Source organism: Phascolarctos cinereus, unplaced genomic scaffold, assembly GCF_003287225.1.
Source record: "Phascolarctos cinereus isolate Bilbo 61053 unplaced genomic scaffold, phaCin_HiC Scaffold_9;HRSCAF=440, whole genome shotgun sequence".
NCBI lineage: Eukaryota > Metazoa > Chordata > Mammalia > Diprotodontia > Phascolarctidae > Phascolarctos > Phascolarctos cinereus.
This window is the reverse complement of record NW_027556402.1, coordinates 94,074,775-94,095,791: the sequence shown is the minus strand read 5'-3', so window position 1 is coordinate 94,095,791 and position 21,017 is coordinate 94,074,775.

Here is a 21,017-nt window from a genome sequence, read left to right as displayed (position 1 = left end):
CTATTTTAACATAGAGTTAAAAGTAATAAACAGGGGAAATGAACAAACAATGGAAAAAAAAAATCTGACTATAGAGAGTTACCATGGTGACAAGGAAAATCAAAACACACATTTAGAAGAAGATAAGAAAGTTAAAGTTCCTACATCAAGAGCCTCCAAAAAAAATACAAATTTGTCTCAGGCCACAGAATAGCTCAAAAAAGATTTGAAAATCAAATAAGAGAGGGAGAGGAAAATTGGGAAGAGAAATGAAAGTGATGGAAGAAAATTATTAAAAAAAACTCAACACCTTGGTAAAGGAGACACAAAAAAATACTGAAGAAACTGATACCTTAGAAATCAGACTAGGCCAAATGGTAAAATAGGTCTAAAAAGCCAATTAGGAAAAAAGTGGCTTAAAAAGCAGAATTGGCCAGATAGAAAAGGAGAGAGCAAATGGAAGCCAACAACTTTATGAGAAGTCAAGAAGCAATAAAGCAAAATCAAAAGAATGAAAAGGCAATGTGAAATATGTCATCTAAAAAAACACAGCAGATCTGGAAAATATCTCTAGAAGAGATGATTTAAAAATTATTGGACAACCTGAAAGCCATGACAAAAAAAATAGCTTGACATCATTTTTCAAGAAATTGCTGACAAAAACTGCCCTCATAGTCTAGAAATAGAAATTGAAAGAATCCACAGATCATCTCCTGAAAGAGATGCCAAAATGAAAACATATAATGAAATATTATAGCCAAATTCCAGAGGTCCAGTCAAGGAGAAAATATTGCAAATAGCCAGACAGAACCAATTCAAGTATAATAGAGCCACAATCAGAATACCATAATATTTAGCAGTTTCTACATTAAAAGATCAGAGGACTTGGAATATAATATTCCAGAGGGCATAGAAGCTAGGATTACAACAAGAATCACCTACCTAGCAAAACTGAGTACACTTCTACAGGGGAAAAAGAGGCGTTCAATGAGATAGAGGACTTTATGGCAATCCTTTTTTTTTGCATTCATTTAATATTTTATTGTCTTTAAGGTGCATGTGAAAACAATTTTTGACATTCATTTTTAAAACTTTGAGTTCTAAATTCTTTCCCTTCCTCCCTCCCCACACTCTGTAATTGAGAAGACAACATATATAATAAAGGTTTACAGTCATGCAAAACATATCCATAATTGTCACGTTGTGGCAGAAAACAGACAAAAACAAATCAAGAAAAATAAAGTAAAAAAAAAGTATGCTTCAATCTGTATTCTGACACCATCAGTTCTTTTTTTGGGGGTGGATAACATTTTTCATCATAAGTCCTTCAGAGTTGTCATGGATCAGTGTATTGCTGAGAATATCTAAGTCATTCACAACTAATCATCTTAAAAATATTTCTGTTACTTTGTACACAGTACACTATACTTGGCATTAGCCCATGAAAGTTTTTACAGGTTTTTTGAGAGTATCCTGCTCATCATTTCTTACAGTACAATAGTATTCTATCATAACCACATATCACAGCTTGTTCAATCATTCTCAAATTGATGAATATCCCCTCAATTTCTAGTTCTTTGACCCCAGAAAAAGAGCTTCTGTAAATGCATTTGTACATAAAGCTCTTTTTGCCTTTTGTTTTTATCTTTTTTGGGATACATACATAGCAGTGGTATTGCTAGGTAAAAAGGAATGCATAGTTTTATAGCTTTTGGGTATACAGAATGACTAAATCAGTTCACAACTTCACCAACAGTGCATTAATGTGTCATTTTTCCCACATCCTCTCCAACATTTGTCATTTACCTTTTCTGTCCTGTTAAGCAATCTCATCAGTATGAGGTAGTACCTCAGAATTGTTTTAATTTGCATTTTTCCAATCAATAGTGACTTAGAGTATTTTTTTTTCATGTGAATATAGATAGCTTTGATTACTTCATGGCAAAACTTATCATATCTTTTGATCATTTATCAATTATAGAATGGGTTTTATTTTTATAAGTTTGATTTTGTTCTCTATATGTTTGAAAAAAGAGGCCCTTATCAAAGGAACTTGCTTCAATTTTTTTTCACACTTGTTATTGCTAAGTGTATTTCCCTCTATCCTACCCTCCCATTTATTCTATTTTCTCTCTCCTTTCACCCTGTCCCTCCTCAAAAGTGTTTTCCTTCTGACTACCCCTCAGTACTCCCTCCATTCTATCATTCCTCCTTCTCTTATCGCCTCCTCCTTCTTATTTTCCTCCTCATGCTTACATGGAAAGAGGATATTTGCAACTCATAAGATCTTTCTCATTTTTAGGGCAGTTAGAAGGAGAATATATAGACAGAGGGCACATGTGTGAGGTGAATATGAGGGGATGATACCTAAAAATAAAATTAAAGGTGGAGAAAGGATGTATTGGGAGAAATAAAGTAAATTATCTCACATAAAAAAGGCAAGAAAAAGCATTTACAGTGAGAGGAAGAGGGTGGTAGTGAGGGGGAGTGAGTGAATTTTACTTTTATCAAAATTGATTCAAAGATGGAATGACATAACATTCAATTGGGTATAGGAATCTATCTTACCCTACAGGAAGGTAGGAAGGACAAGGGATATAAAAAGAGAGGTGATAGAAAGGAAGGCAGATTGGGGGAGGTGATAGTCAGAAGCAAAACATTTTGAAGAGGGACAGGATGAAAGGAGAGAGAGAATGCAATAAATGGGGTAGGGGGTAGGGAAATACAGTTAGCAATAGTAACTGTGAAAAAAATTGAAGCAACTTTCTCTGATAAAGACTTCGTTTCTCATACATGTAGAGAACTGAGTCAACTTTATAAAAAAATAAGAGCCCTTTTGCAATTGATAAATTATCAAAAGGTATGATCAGTTTTCTGATGAAATATGAAAAGAAGATACTTTAACTCATTATTGATTGGAGAAATGCAAATTTAAAAATTTCAGAGGTACTATCTCTTACCTACAGGATTGAGTAATAGGACAGAAAAGGTAAATGACAAATGTTGGAGGGAATGTGAGAAAAGCGAGACATTAATGTAATTGGGAAGGAAGGAAGGAAACAAGAAAATCATGAAAAAAGTGTAAACAGATTGGTAAAGGAGACCCAAAAAATACTGAATTAAAAAAAATAACTTAAAATAGACTAACCCCAATGGCAAAAGAGGTCCAAAAAGCCAATGAGAAGAAGAATGCCTTAAAAAGCAGAACTGGATAAATGGAAAAGGAGGTCCAAAAGCTCACTGAGGAAAAAATAACTTAAAAATTAGAATGGAAAACACAGCCAAGATGGCAGAGCAAAAGCAGTGACTTGCTTGAGCTCTGCCCCAAACCCCTCTAAAAGCCTGTAAAAAGTGACTCTAAACAAATTCTAAGGCAGCAGAACCCACAAAAAGACAGAGTGAAACAACTTTACAGCCCAAGACAGCCTGGATGGTTGATCAGAATGGTATATCACACCAGGGAAGGAGAGGAGCAGAGTTTGGCATGGGTGGCAGGCAAAACTGGCCTTAGTGAACCTGGAGCAGGCCTCAGAGGACTGAATCACAGGCAGCTGTGGCAGTTTCCAGACCTCTCAACCCACAAACACAAAAGACAACTTAGAAGGTCAGTGTGAAAAGTCTGTGACTGCGGTGAGAGAGAAGCGCAGTCCCAGTTACAGTCTCTGAGCTTGGCCCTGGGGCAGTGGCTGCTTCTGGAGCTTAGGGCCCACAGAGTGAAGGGGAATCAAGTGGTTGATCAGAGGGGGATTGCAGGGATCTCTCTGCTAGTGCAGGATTCTCTTCCTTTGCCCACGCTTGAATCTGGGTCACAGCTCTGGGTGGTGGTCCTTGGGGGAGGAGGAGTGCTGGCATGATGAGCTTGTAGTGGTGGCAAAGAGAAAATACTCACATTTCTAAGGCAGAAAAGAGTGCTCGTGGTCACTCCTAGACCACAGCGCAAGCCAGAAAAGGAGTAAACACCTTGTCCCTTATCATACCACCTTGGAAGAACTGAAAATTTACAGGTCCCTTGAAGTACCCCTGAAAACAGCTGCACAGAATCCCCAAAGCTTGGTACAGTACATTCTCCACATTGGAAGCAAACCCCTACCTTAACAAAGAGTTTGAAACTCAAATAATTGACTGGGATCATGAACAAACAAGGGCACAAAAAAAGTCAGACAATCTTTATTTGGTTACAAAGACGATCAAAACATACAACCAGAAGAAGACAACACAGTTAAAGCTCCTACATCCAAAACCTCCAAGAAAACTATGAATCAGTCCCAGGTCATGGAAGAGCTCCAAAAGGAGTTTGAGAAACAAGAGTAGAGTAAAAACTGGGAAGAGAAATGAGTCATGAAAGAAAATCATGGAAAACAAATCAACAGCTTGCTAAAGAAGACCCCCCAAAATACTGAAGAAAATAACACTTTTAAAAAAAGCCTAACCCAAATGGCAAATGAAGTCCAAAAAGCCAACGAGGAGAAGAATGCCTTCAAAAGAAAAATTGGCCAAATGGAAAAGGAAGTTCAAAAGCTTACTGAAGAAAACACTTCCCTAAAAATTAGAATGGGGCAATTGGAAGCTAGTGACTTTATGAGAAATCAAAACATGGTAAAACAAATCCAGGAGGCAGCTAGGTGGCACAGTGGATAAAGTTATGGCCTTGAAGTCAGGAGGACCTGAGTACATTTCTGGCCTCAGATACTTGACAATTACTAGTTGTGTGACTCTGGGTAAGTCACCTAAGCCCTGATTGCCTCACCAATGCGAAATACCTCATTGGAAAAACAACTGACCTGGAAAATAGATCCAGGAGAGAGAAGTTAAAAATTATTGGACTACCTGAAAGCCATGATCAAAAAAACCCTAGACACCATCTTTCAAGAAATTATCAAGGAAAACTGCCCTGATATTTTAGAACCAGAGGTCAAAATAGAAATTGAAAGAATCCACTGATCACCTTCTGAAAGAGATCCCCAAAGGAAAACTCTGAAGAATATTGTAGCCAAATTCCAGAGTTCCCAGTTCAAGGAGAAAATATTGCAAGCAGCCAGAAAGAAACAATTCAAGTATTATGAAAACACAATCAGAATAACACAAGATTTAGCTCCTTCTACATTAAGGGACCAGAGGGCATGTAATATAATATTCCAGAGGGCAAAGGAGATAGGATTAAAACCAAGAATCACCTTCCCAGCAACACTGAGTATAATCCTTCAGGGGAAAAAATGGTCATTCAGTGAAATAGAGGAATTTCAAGCATTCTTGATGAAAAGATCAGAGCTGAATAGAAATTTTGAATTTCAAATACAAGACTCAAGTGAAACATGAAAAGATAAACAGGAAAGAGAAATCATAGGAGACTTATTAAGGTTGAACTGCTAACATTCCTGCATGGAAAGATGATATTTGTAACTCATGAGACTTTTGTCAGTATTAGGGTAGTTGGAAGGAAAAAAAATTATATGTGTAGATAGATAGATAGATAGATATAGATAGATAGATAGATAGATAGAGGGCACAGGGTGAGTTGAAGATGAAAGGGTGATATCTGGAGAATAAAATTGAGGGGTGAGAGAGGATTATACTGGGAGAAAGAGAAAGGGAGAGGTAGAATGGGATAAATTACCACACATAAAACAGACAAGAAAAGACTTTCAAAGTGGAGGGGAAATGGGGGGAAGGCAAGAAAGAATGAGTGAATCTTATTCTCATAGGATTTGACTTAAGGAGGGAATAACATACACACTCAATTGGGTATGAAAATCTATCTTACCCTACAGGAAAGTAGGGGCGAAAGGGACAAGAGAGTAGGGAATGATAGAGGGGAGAGCAGATTGGGGAAGGGGGTAATCAGAAGCAAACACTTCTAAGGAGGAACAGGGTCAAAAGAGAGAATAGAATAAATGGGGGATGGGATAGAATGAAGGGAAATATACTTAGTTTTTCACAGCATGACTACCATGGAAGTGTTTTGCATGATTACACATGTGTAACCTGTATAGAGTTTTCAATGAAGATAGGTGGAGGGGGAGGAAGGTAGAAAATTTGGAACCCAAAGTTTTAAAAACACATGTTAAAAAATTGGTTTTACATGCAACTGGGAAATAAGAAATATGGGAAATGGGATATAGAAATCTATCCTGCCCTACAGGAAAATTGAAGGGGAAAGGAGAGATAGAAGGGAGGGCAGGTTAAGGGAAGGGACATTTGGAATGCATGCCATCCTGGAGTAGGTGGTGTAATGAGACAGGGAGAAAATTTGGAACTCAAAGTCTTGTGGAAGTGAATGTCGAAAACTAAAAATAAATAAATTTTAAAAACTGGAATGGAGAAAATGAAAGCTAGTGACTCTGAGAAATCAAGAAATTATAAAACAAAACCCAAAGGCTGAAAAAATAGAAAACAATGTGAAATATCTCACTGAAACAACAACTGTCCTGGAAAATAGGTGCAGGAGAGATAATTTAAAAATTATTGGACTACCTGAAATCAATGACCAAAAAAATAAAAGCCCAAGCATGGTCTTTCAAGAAATTATCAAGGAAAACTGCCCTTATAATCTAGAACCAGAGGGTAAAATAGAAATTGAAAGTGTCTACAGATCACCCCCTGCAAGAGATCACAAAATGAAAACTGCCAGGAATATTATGGCCAAATTCCAGAGTTCCCAGGTCAAAGAAAAAATATTTCCAACAGCCAAAAAGTATCAATTAAAGCCAGGATAACACAAGATGTAGCATCTTCTATATTAAAGGATCAGGGTTTGGAATGTGATATTCTGGAGGTCAAAGGAGCTAGGATTAAAACCAAGAGTCACCTACCCAGCAAGACTGAGTTTAATCCATGAAGGGGGAAATTGACATTCAATGAGATAGGGGAATTTCATGCATTCTTGATGAAAAGACCAGAGCTAAATTGAAAATTTGACTTTCAAATACAAGACTCAAGAGAAGCATGAAAAGATAAACAAGAAAAAGAAATTAGAAGGGGCTTATTAACATTACAATGCATGCATTCTTACATGGAAATATACTGGTAACTCGTAAGACCTTTCTTATTATTAAAGTACTTAGAAAAAGTATATGTAGAGGGAAGGTTCAGTTGTGAGTCAAATATGAAGGGATGATATAAAAAATTTAAATTAAGGGGTGAGAGAGGGATGTGCTAGGAGAAAGAGAAAGCAAGAGGTAAAATGGGGCAAAATATCTCACATAAAAGAGGTAAGAAAAAAGCTTTTATGGTGGAGGGGAGGAGGGAGATGAGAGGGAATGACTAAAACTTTCTTTCTTCAGAATTGGATTAAGGAGGAAATAACATGTACATTCAATTGGGTATACAAATCTATCTTACCATACAGGGAATTAGGGAAGAAGGGGATAAGAGAAGAGGGATGATAGAAGGAAGGGCATATTGGGGCATGGGGGTAATTAGAAGCAAACACTTAAGAAAGGACAGGGTGAAAACAGAGAATAGAATAAATGGGGGTGGGATAAGATGGAGGAAAATATAGTTAGTCTCTCACAACATGACAAATTATGGAAGTGTTTTGCCTGACTATATGTGTATAACCTATATTGAATTGCTTGCCTTCTCAATTAGCTGGGGCAATGAGGGAGAAAAGAAGAGAAATTAGATCTCAAAGTTTGAGAAAAAAACAAATATTAAAAACTGTTTTTTCATGTAACTGGGAAAAAATAAAATACGAAACAAAAGAAAAATCAGTAGCGGATCAGTGGAATAGACTAGGTACACAAGACACAGTATTCAATGACTAAAGTAATCTACTGTTTGATAAGCCCCAAAACCACTGCTTCTGGAATAAAAACTCACTATTTGAACAAAACTGCTGGAAAATGAGAAAATAGTATGGCAGAAACTAGGCATAGAATAATATCCTTTAATGTATTCTAAGGTCAAAATGTGAATATAATTTACATATAAAGGGTAACACCATAAGCAAATTAGGAGAACGAGGAACAGTTCAACACTCAGATCTATGGAGAAGGGTGGAATTTATGACCAGACAAGGGATAGAGAGCATTATGAAATGCAAAATTAATCATCTTATTATATTGAATTTTTAAAATGCTCAAGTAAAACCAATATAACAAGATTAGAAGGGAAACAGAAAGCTGGGGAACAATTTTCATAGTAGGTATCTATGAGAAAGGCCTCATTTCTTAAATATATAAGGAACTGAGTCAAATTTATAAGAACACAAGTCATTTCCCAATTGATAAATATCCAAAGGATATGAAAGGTAATTTTCAGATGAAGAACTCATTATTGCTTAATGAAATGAAAACTAAAACAACTCTGGAGTACCACCTCACACCTATAAGATTTGCAAATCTGAAAGAAAAGGAAAATTATGAATGTTGGAAGATATGTGGGAAAACTGGGACACTAATGCCCTGTTGGTGGATTTGTGAATGAATCCAACTATTATAGAAAGTAATTTGGAGTATGCCCAAATTACAAACAGAATACCTTTTGATCAGTCACAACCACTACTAAGACTATGTTCCAAAGAGATCATAACAAAGGGAATCAGACCTACTTATACAAAAAAAAAATATTTATAGCAGTTTTTTGTGGTGGTAAAGAATTGGAAATTGAAGGGATGCCCATCAGTTGAGGAATGCTTGACAAATTTTGGCATATGAATGTAATGGGATATTGTTGTGCTATAAGAAATGCTGAGCAGGCATTCTAAAACACCTGGAAGGACTTACATGAAGTAATTCAGGATGAAGTGAGCAGAACCAGGAAAACACTGTACATAGTAACAGCAATATTGAATGATGATCAGTTGTGAATGACTTAGCTATTCTCAGCAATAAAATGATTCAAGACACTTCCAAAATACTCATGATGGAAAATGCTATCCGCACCCAGAGAAAAAAAAGTGATGGAGTTTGAATGAAGATTGAAGCATACTATCTTCACTTTATTTTTCATGTCTTTTTTTCCTTTTGTTCTTTTTCTTCTTTCATAATATGACTTATATGGAAACATTTTACATGATTGCACATATATAACATATATCAAATTGCTTACTGTCTTTGGGAGTGGAGAGACAATGGAGGGAGGGAGAAAATTTGAACTCAAAAGCTTATAAACGATGAATGCTAAAAATCGTCTTTATGCATAATTGGAAAAATATTATTAAAAAAAACAGCTCCAGACATTCTTTTCTATATCAGTGTGGATAAGACAAGAATGATAGCTTCTATACACATATACCTCAAGTTTATTGAATGAGTTATTATGGGCATATTTTTTATATGTACTCTGATTACATTTTCACTATAAGATGATCCAAAATGCTTGGGGCAGTTTTAAACTATTAGAACATAAAACTTCACTAAGAATTTTGGGATGCCCTACTATTTCTAGTCTAATGTAAAGTCTTTGAAGGCAGGGATTGTTTCATTTTTGTCTTTGTGTCACCACTGCCTAGAAAAGTGCCTGGTATGTAGTAGGCACTTAAACTTTGTTGAATTAATGTATATGTATATAATTCATGAACTGATATATTCATTTTTTTCATAAACTTTAGGTTAAAAGAAAGAGATGTCTGATGTTGGTGATATGTTGAGAGTGTTAGAAGGAAAGTAGGGGTGTTCTGAAACCCAGAAGCCTCACAATGAGGCTAATGGCCAGGAGAGTCAGAGACTAGCTCCTTGGACCTGTGGTTTAGAGGTTACCAATATGGATTAAAATAAGGAGAGAAAATATTATGTTTTGGGTGGATAACCTTGGAGTCACAAAGATCTTGATTCACATCCTGACTCTGATTTGTATTGTCTGAGTGATGTTGAATAAGTCACTTAATCTCTCAGAATCTCTGGGTAACTCTTAAAGATTCCCAGTTATAGAAAAGTGGATTGGAAAGTTTGCCATAAAATGAATAAATGAAAGGTATAGAATATCAAAGGGAATAATGAAAAGAATTAGAAAAGATGGAGAAATAGCACCTCCAATTCTCATACTATGCTATAAAACAGCAGTCAACAAAACCAATAGCAATACTATGGTATTGGTTAAAAAAAATAGATAGATGAAGAGAATAGACTAGGTAAGAGAGAATGAAAAAAACTGCTTTTTGATAAAGTGGAAATCATAAACTCCTGAGAGAGAACTCCTCATTTGATAAAACCTTCTGGGAAAAACTGAAAAGCAGTCTGTCAGAAATTAAGCTTGGGACTTACACCATATTCCATTCTAATACACTCTAAATGGATATGTGACCTTAATATTAAATGACATATTATTTTTTTAATTAAAAGGGACACAGATTATATGTCTTTCACAGCAATGCAAAGGATATATATCCTTAACCAAATAAGGACTGGATGCAAATATAAAAGATCAAATAAATTACTTTGATTACATGAAACTAGAAAAGTTTTACACAAGCAGAATGCACTTAGGATAAGAAAGAAAAAGGTCAAATGAGAGAGAGAGAAAAAAAAAACTTTGTATCAAATTTCTTTAATAAAGGTTTGATAGCTAAAATATGTGTGTGTATTTACATATTTGTACATATATCATTTGACTATATGTGTGTGTGTGTATATAGTCAAATTACAGAGAGAGAGAGAGACATACATACATACATATAAATAAAAGTAATTTTCTTAATAGAGGAATGGTCATCTGATATAAAAAGTTCACAGAAGAACTATAAATTAGTTTCTTATGGTCATACCAGTAGTAACGGCCACCACTAAGATTGGAACTCATGCCCTTTGGCTGCAAATTCATCACTCTTTCCCTTTCACCACACTTCTTCCAAATGGAATATGCAGAACTACTATGGAGAGCTGTGTCCTCTACTCCACCCCTTTATTCTCACTGCTTAGTATATTAGTCTTTCATTTTTTTTATGAAAAATTGGATTCCTTCCTGGTAAATATGATGGCAAAAATAATATGCAAACAGAAAGCAAGACCTTCGGAGTTTGTAAAGAGTGTTCACTGTTTACACACGTATGGATTATTTATTCAATCCATGGCTGGACTGTAATATTTATCTGTGTGCACTTGCCAGGAAATTCCTTCTCATTCTCATTGGCTTGTGGTTGGCTGAGTTCTGAAGAAAAAGCTTGTATCAAGCATTTGATGAATCTTAATTATTTCTGTATATACACTTGTGTGTATATACTTTTTTATCTCCTGTTCAATGCACTGCATTTAAAAGTATGTATAAATGAAATAATAAAAATCAGCTCTGCGAGAAAAAAAAGCATTTGGATAGAGAGACTGTATACATGTACCATGTTATCATAAAACTCAAATCTATGATGGACTTACAACATTAATATTCTTACTTCAGTAAGAAAGACATCATTCAATTGGAATCAGAACATCAACTAGAAGATTATCTTTGATTTGGGATTTATCTCTGATTTTGTTGTTTATATTGGGCTAAAAGTCTTTAGTTCCAAAGTTGATACGCTTTTGTTAAGATCATGAGTGTGTCGGTAACAAATATTGATCTAACAGCCTAGCTGGATGCTTTTGAGTAATTTTAATTGTTTTATTTAAATTTTAATTCATTCTATGTATTGTACTGATATTTTGCTTTATATCACCTACATTTTTGTTTCTGTTACTCTCCCTTTCCCTACCCACAGTCAATGATTGCAATATTTTCTTTAAGGGGAAAAAAATTTAAAAAAAATCTCAGCAAAAGTGATCTATATGTGTAGTTATGTGTATAGTTACGTGTGTGTGTGTGTGTGTGTGTGTGTGTGTGCATGCAGCTAGGTGGCACAGTGGATTGAACACTGGTTTTAGAATCAGGAGGACTCATCTTCCTGAGTTTGAATGTAACTTCAGAGACTTATTAGCTATGTGACCCTGTGTAAGTAACTTAACCCTCTTTGCCTTAGTTTTCTCATCTGGAAAATGAGCTACAGAAGTAAATGACAAATCACTCCAGTATCTTTGTCAAAATGGGGGCACAAAGATTCACATACAAATGAAAGAACTAAACATCTCTCTCTCTTTCTCTCCCTCTCGCGTGCACTATCTCTCTCTCTTGCTGCATCACTCTTATTCTCTTGCTCTTTCATTCTCTCTTGGTCTCCCTCCCTACATATGTAAGTACATACACATACATGCATCAATGTAGAAAGATATACATCTATATGCACAGAGACACACATATGAATATGCATATATGTGTGCTGCATATGTATACAAACATACACGTGTATACAACTGGATGGCACAGTGCTGGGCCTGGAGTCAGTAAGACTCAAATTCCTGAGCCATCCTGGACAAGACACTCAACCCTGTTTGCCTCAGGTCCTCATCTATAAAATGAACTGGAGAATGAAATGGCAAACCACTACAATGTCTTTGCCAAGAAAACCACAAAAGACATCATGAAGAGCTGGACATGATTGAAACAACTGAACAACAACAAAATATATAGCTTGACAGTATGTGCTCATAGATCTCCATTTTTGCAAAGGAGTGGAAGGACAGTATTTTTATTTCAGTAATGTTTTATGATTTTGCTATATATCTTAAGGTTTGAGAGAAAAGAGGCCACATTTACAATTCTGTTCCTCATACTGCTAAGGACATAATGAATAACATTAAGTTAAGTTTACTACCATTCTTGAATTTCCACTCATATTTGTATAGTTAGAGAATACAACATAATCAAGTAAAAAAGAAAAGCTACTAGAAATAAATAACACCTATAGCATAGTTGGAGGATATAAAATAAACCTACAAGAATCATCAGAATTTCTATATTTCATCAACAAATCACTGCAGCAAGTGATAGAAAGACAAATTCCATTTAAAGTAACTGAAGACAATATAAAATATTTAGAGTCTACTTGTGTAGACAAATCCAGGAACTATATGAATGTGATGACAAAATACTTTTAAAAAATGAATTAATTTATTTGTTTTAGTTTTCACCATTCACTTCCACAAGTTTTGAGTTCCAAATTTTCTCCCCATCTCTCCCTTTTCTCCACTCTAAGACAGAATTCATTCTACATACCAATTCCTGCAATCCGCTCTCCCTTCAATCACCTCCCCCCTTCTCTTATCCTCTTCTTTTATTTTCCTGTGGGGCAGAATAGATTTCTATACCCCTTTACCTGTGTATCTTATTTCCCAGTTACATGTAAAAATATTTTTAACATTCATTTTTAAAACTTTGAGTTCCAAATCTATTCCTTTCTTCCTCCCCACCAACCTTCAAGCAATTTGATATAGGTTATACATGTGTAGTCATAAAAAACACTTCCATAATAGTCATGTTGTGAAAGACTAACTATATTTCCCTCCACCCTATTCCATCTCTCATTTATTCAATTCTCTCCTTTGACCCTGTCCCTCCTCAAAAGTGTTTGCTTCAGATTAACCAACCTGCCCTCCTTTCTATCACCCCCAACCTCTCTTGGCCCCAAGCCACTTTATCCTGTAGAGTAAGGCAGATTTCCATTCCCAATTGAGTGTGTATGTTATTCTCTGCTTATGCCAAATCCCATGAGGGTAAGGTTCACTCATTCCCTCTCACCTCCTTCCTCTTGTCCTCCACTTTAAAAGCTTTTATCTTGCATTTTTTATGAGAGATAATTTACCCTGTTCTACCTCTCTCCTCCTTCTCCCAGTATAATCCTCTCTCACACATTAAGTTCATTTTTTTAGATATCATCCCTTTATATTCAACTCACCCTGTGCCCTCTATATGTGTGTGTCTATATATATATATATATATATATATATATATATTATATATAATATATATATACATATACATATACATATATATATACATATGTGTGTATGTATATATGTATAATATATACATACACACACGAACAAATATATATATAATATATATATACACACACAAACAAATATATATATATATATATATATTATATATATATATATATATATATATATATATATATATATATATGTATGTATGTAAGTATGTATGTATTCCATCCAACTATCCTAGTACTGACAAAGGTCTCATGAGTTACAAATATGATGTTTCCATGCAGGAATATAAACAGTTACAACACCCATTCCTATTAAAAACACTAGAAAGCATAGGTTTAAATGGAGTCTTCCTTAAAATAATAAATAGCATATCTAAAACCTTCAGCAAGCATTATATGTAATGGGGACAGGCTAGAAGCATTTCCAATAAGATGGGGTGAAACAAGGATGTCCATTATCACCACTGTTATTCAATATTGTACTGGAAACCTTAGCTTTAGCAATAAGAGAAGAAAAAGAAATTGAAGGCATTAGAATAGGCAAAGAAGAAACAAAGCTATCACTCTTTGCAGATGACATGATGATATACTTAGAGAATCCTAGAGAATCAAGTAAAAAACTACTTGAAATAATAAACAACTTTAGCAAAGTTGCAGGCTATAAAATAAGCCCACATAAATCATCAGTATTTCTATATTACCAACAAATCCCAACAGGAAGAGATAGAAAGAGAAATCCCATTTAAACTTACTGTAGACATTATAAAATATTTAGGAGTCTACCTCCTGAAACAAACCCAGGAACTCTATGAACACAATTACAAAACACTTTTCACACAAATAAAATCAGATCTAAATAATTGGAAAAACATCAGTTGCTCATGGGTAGGCCGAGCTAATATAATAAAAATGACAATCCTACCTAAGCTAATTTACTTATTCAGTGCCATACCAATCAAACTACCAAAAATTATTTTATAGAGTTAGAAAAAATAATAACAAGATTCATTTGGAAAAACAAAAGGTCCAGAATATCAAAGGAACTAATGAAAAGAAATGCAGGGGAAGGTGGCCTAGCAATTCCACATCTTAAATTGTATTATAAAGCAACAATCATCAAAACTGCTTGGTACTGGCTAAGAAATAAGGAGGTGGATCAGTGGAATAGGTTAAATATGCAAGACACAGTAGTCAATGACTACAGTAATCTATTATTTGATAAACCCAAAGACCCCAGCTTCTGGGATAAGAACCCACTCTTTGAAAAAAACTGCTGGGAAAACTGGAAAAGAGTATGGCAGAAACTAGGCATAGACCCAAATCTCACACCATATACCAAAATAAAGTCAAAATGGGTTCAGGACTTAGATATAAAGGCTGATACCATAAGTAAACTGGGAGAACAAGGAATAGTTTACCTATCAGATCTATGGAGAACAGAAGAATTCATGACCAAACAGGAGATAGAGAACATTATGAAAAGCAAAATGGATAATTTTGATTACATTAAATTGAAAAGTTTTTGCACAAACAAAGCCAATGCAACTAAGATTAGAAGGAAGGTAGAAAATTGGGAAAGAATTTTTACAACCAGTCTTCTGATAAAGGCCTCATTTCTAAAATATATAGAGAATTAAGACAAATTTATAAGAACACAAGCCATTCCCCAATTGATAAATGGTCAAAGGATATGAACAGACAGTTCTCAGATGAAGAAATTAAAGCCATCTATAGTCATATGAAAAAATGCTCTAAATCGTTATTGATTAGAGAAATGCAAATCAAAACAACTCTGAGGTACCACATCACACCTATCAGATTGGCCAACATGACAAAACAGGAAAATGATAAATGTTGGAGAGATGTGGGAAAATTGGAACGCTAATACATTGTTGGTGGAGTTGTGAAATGATCCAACCATTTTGGAGAACAATTTGGAACTATGCCCAAAGGGCTACAAAAATGTGCATACCCTTTGATCCAGCAATAGCACTTCTAGGGCTATATCCCAAAGAGATCAAACAAATGGGAAAAGGACCCACATGTACAAAAATATTCATAGCAGCTCTTTTTGTGGTGGCAAAGAATTGTAAATTGCGAGGATGCCCCTCAATTGGGGAATGGCTGAGCAAGTTGTGGTATATGAATGTAATGGAATACTATTGTTCTATAAGAAATGATGAACAGTCTGACTTCAGAAAAACCTGGGAAGACTTATATGGTCTAATGCTGAGTGAAGTGAGCAGAACCCAGAAGACTTTGTATACAATAGCAGCCATGTTATGCAATGACTAAGGATGTTAAACTGAGCCCTTCTCAGCATTACATGGATCTAAGACATCTCCAGAGGCCTCGGGTTGGAAAATGCTGTCCACATCCAAAGAAAGAACTATGGAAGTCGAATTGCTCTCACTTATTTTTACCTTAAGTCGAATTTTGTTTCATCTTTCTGATGGTTCCTCCTATTGGTTTTAATTTTTACTTACAACTTCACTAATGTACAATATGTTTAATGGGTATGTAAATGTAAAGCCCATGTCAGATTGTGTGCTGTCTTGGGGAGGTTGGGGGAGGGAGAAAAAGGGAGAAAAAATTTACAACTCAAAAGCCTATGGAAAAAAAAAATTAAAAAATTAAATTAAATTAAATTTTAAAAAAAGTCAACTCATATCCACCTCCTTTATATGTATATGCCTTTAACATGGTGTAATAACAATATAGTTCTCGAGAGTTACAAATGTCATCTTCCCTTGTAGGTATGTAAAAAGTTTGCCCTCATTAATAATACGTTGCTTCTTTCTGTCCCATTTACCTTCTTATGTCTCCTTGAGCCTTGTATTTGAAGATCAAATTTTCTGTTGAGCTCTGCTCTTTTTATCAGGAAGGTGTGGAAATCTCTTATTTCACTGAGTATCAATCTCCTCCCCTGAGAGATCATGCTCATTTTTGCTGGGTAGTTGATCCTTGGTTGTAATCCAAGCTCCTTTGCCTTCTAGAATATCATATTCCATGCCCTATTGTATTTTAATGTGGAAATTGCAAGATCTTATATAATCCTGACTGTGGTTCCATGATATTTAAATTATTTCTTTCTGGCTGCTTGTAGCATTTTCTCTTTGACCTGGTAACTTTGGAATTTGGCTACTATATTTCTTGGCGTTTTCAATTTGATATCTCTTTCAGGAAGTGATTGGTGGATTCTTTCTATGGCTATTTTACCCTCTGGTTCCAGGACCTCAGGGCAGTTTTCCTTTATGATTTCCTGAAAGTTACTGTCCAGGCTCTTTTTTTCATCATGATTTTCAGGTAGACCAATAATTTTGAAAATGTCTCTCCTGGATCGATTTTCCAGGTCAGTAGTTTTACCAATGAGGTATTTCACATTTTCATCAATTTTTTCTTTTTTTTTCTGTTTGACTGATTCTTGCTCTCTCATAGAGTCATTAGCTTCCATTGGCTCAATTCTAATTTTTAACAAATTATTTCCTTGTATTAGATTTGTGCTTCCTTCCCCATTTGGCCAATTGTATTTTTAGGGACTTGTTTTCTTCAGTGTACTTTTTTTCCCGGTTGGCAAATTATATTTTTTAAGGACTTATTTTCTACAGTTAATTTTTGTTCTTCCTTTTCCAAACTATTGACTCTTTCTTGCATACCTCTCATTTCTTTTCCCAATTTTTCTTCTGCCTTTCTCATTTGACTTTTAAAATTCTTCTTGAGCTCGTCTAAGAAGGTTTTTTCGGCTTCAGACTGGTTCACTTTGCCTTTTGAGGTTCCAGATATGGGTTTGTTGACAATGTTGCCCTCTTCAGAATTTCTACCTTGATCTTCACTCTCCCCATAATAAGAATCTATGATATGTTTCTTTTTGCTCATGGTGTTTGCTTATTTCCTGGCCTTTAAAGGGATTGGGTTCTCCTGCTAGGGAGCACAGTGCACTTACCCAAGCTTCTTGTGTTGGGAGCCTATGGCCTGGTCAATGGCTTTGTTTGCCGGGGCCTCCAATGTTGGCAGCTGGAGGCTGTAGGATTCTGGCAACTTATCTGGTGTTGGGCTGGAATGAGCAACAGTGCAACTGTAGGGGTAGGATTAGGTAGTGTGGCTCATGGAGATTTCTTGTTCACCCAGGCCTTTCCTTCCTTTTGCTTTCTTCAGCTCTTTTCAGATGGATATTGTAGGGTGTTTATCCACCTGTGGCCCCTTGGAGAGCTACTTCCTTTAATTTTACTGAGGCACTGAGAGAGCTGGTTGCTATAGAATGTCAAGGCCCCTGGTCATTTCCTGAGCTGGTTTCCACCAGTTCCCCCACCCTCAATGAAGCACTCAGGGGATCCAGGTATTGGTGTTTGCCTGCTCCACCACCTAGGCTTCAGGATCTCCTCCTGGTATGCTAAGGTAGGGCTTTCTACTAGCTTGCTGGGATATCTCCCATTCCATACTGCTCCCCTTCACCCAAAGTAAGAGGGGCCTTTCCAGTTAATCCCTCAAGCTACCTGGGCTACTGGACTGCTGCTCTCCATCTTTCTTCTAGTTCAGCTGTTCCAGGATTTTTCCTGGGGTGATATTTTATGAGCTTTCAGGGGTTAATAAGGAAGGATAAGAGAGACTCACCTCTTACTCTGCCATCTTGGCTCCCAGAAGTGGAAGTTCCCAGGAAAATCTTTATGTAGAAGGTGGTGCCTGAGCTGCCTTTTAAAGGAGAGAATCCATCAAGCAGAAGTTAGGAGGAGTACATTCCAGACGTGGGCAATGACTAACTCAAGAGCACAGAAATAGGAGTCAGATTGCCATACGTGGAAAAGAGAGAGGGACAGTTTAGGTGGAGAGCCTCAAGTCAGCTTGAATAGGTTGTTTTCTTAAATAGATTGCATAGCCCAAATTACAGCTGGAATTCATTTCCTGGTACCGCCTCTAGCTCAATGTATGAGCCTCATACAAACCTTACTGACTTGGTGCCCTCATCTATAAAATGACTAAATGATCATTAAAGTCTGTCATCTATTAAATTATCAAGGAGGGAAGTTTAATCATTTTTCTGTCATGTCTGACTCTTTGTGTTCCCATTTAGAATTTTCTTGGCAAATATACTGAAGTAGTTTACCATTTCCTTCTCAAGATCATTTTATAAATGAAGAAACTGAGGCAAACAGGGTTGTGACTTGCCCAAGGTCTTTTTTTCAGTTATGTCCAACTCTTCATGCCCTTGTTTGGGGTTTTCTTGGCAAGATACTGGAGTCATCTGACATTTACTTCTCCAATGCATTTTACAGATAAAGAAACTGAGGCAAATAAGGTTGTGACTTGCCCCGAGTCACACAGCTAGTAATTGTCTGAGGCTGGATTTTAACTCAGAAAGATGAGTTTTGCTAACTTAAGATGCTGTATCCACTGTGCCACCTAGTTGTCTGCATTCACACAACTAGTAAATGCCTGAGGCTATGTTTAAAGTCTGGAAGAGAAGTCACTCTATCTACAGAGGTACCTAGCTGGCCTTGTTAAATAATAACAAACCTCAGCTTAGCAGGTATGAATTAGTGAGGGGTTTTTTTTAATTGTTGAACCTGGGTTTTTCTATTCAGACACTAAAGAAATAAGTACAAGAAATATACATTCAGAGGTCCCTTATATGGGGGAAAAATGCTACCTGCATCATGTGGTCCATAATGGGGATGTGTCTAGGGAAGGTAGACAAGATGATTTTAGTGGCTGGGGTAATTTTTCAACTTTATAGCTTGTCTTTACTTTGATACTAGGATGCTTCACTAAAGGAGTTATCCCTAAAATAAGTAAGGTCTGTCAGGTCCTGAAATTACTTCTAAATTTTCCCCTTGAATCAAACAACCAAATTTTGTACTCCAGAGAGCTCTGAAAGCAGGGTTCTCATAGACTCCTCATCACTCAAGGTGACATTTTCCTGATTGCATCCCTGACCTATCCCTTCCCCTCTATCTATTGTCCCAGAGTCTGATATCACCCCCCCCCTTCCTTCTGTCTCCTGGTGCCCTCTCCAACTGAATTTGTCCTAAGTGTTGATTTTAGGGAACTCTTCAGGCTGTTTATCCCAATTACTTGTTGTCCCCCTTACCAAAGGTGCCAACATTTTTTAAGTATGGCCCCATTTCTAGACAAAAATGAAAGCACTAAGCACATGTTTGAAAAGATATTGCAGGAGCAGCTAGGTGGCACAGTGGATAGAGCACTGGCCCTGAAGTCAGCAGTACTTGAGTTCAAATCTGGCCTCATACTTACTGGCTGTGTGACCCTGGGCAAGTCACTTAAACCCAATTGCCTAAAAAAAAGATATTGCAGAAAAATAATACAAAGAACAGTTAGTCATGTATAGGAAATGTAAGTAAAGGTCTCTAGTAAGTTACAAACTGAATTTGTCCACAAAGTAATAGAACACTGTTGTCCCCCCTCCCACATTTTAAAAACACACCTTTAGGGTAATGTGTACAAATAGGTAGAAATCAGAGTTCTCTTTCTTCTTGACTTAGACTTTATTTGAGTATTGTCTATATCTAAGAATTCAGAATACAGAAGAGAGTCACAAGGACCAAGAGGATAGAAAGCTAGATTTATGAAGGCAGAGAGAAATAAAGACTATTTAACTTGTGTAGAATTCTGAGGGGAAGATGTCTAATGTCCAGTGTATGAAGGGTTATCGTTCAGAATCACTATTTCCACTCAGAACAGAACAAGAGAAAGTGAGTTTAAATTAAAGTTGGAGGAATTTGGTTACCATGAAGGACACGTTTTTTGAAAGTAAGAGGTATTAAACTGTGAAATCAGCTGCCAAGGAAGGCTGTGCATTGTTTTTTCTTAGAGATTTTTAAACAAAGACAAATGTTCAAACCCTCAGGTTAAACATGGTCCATTTCAGAAAGAGGCAAGTGAGGACAACGTATTCAAACTTATAGCTTTCTTTGTCTAGGATGCTCAAAAACCACATGCAATGGACAGAATGACCATCTTGTTTATAGACATGAAGAGTCTTTTAAGTACACATCTGATGTGCAGTAGACTAGGTTTTTTACAGAAGTGAGTAGTGCTATAAAATTTAGTAAAGAAATGAGATAAATACAAAGTGGAAAATCAAAGTAGTATCATGGTGTAGTAGAAGGAATGTTAGATTTGGGTCAAGGGACTTGGATTCCAATATTAACTTTACCACCTGTGTGACCTTGGGCAAGCCATTTAATCTCCACTGACTTCAGTTTACTCAACTATAAAGTAAGGAGGTTGGATTTGATGATCTCTAAGTTCCCATTCAATTCTAGAT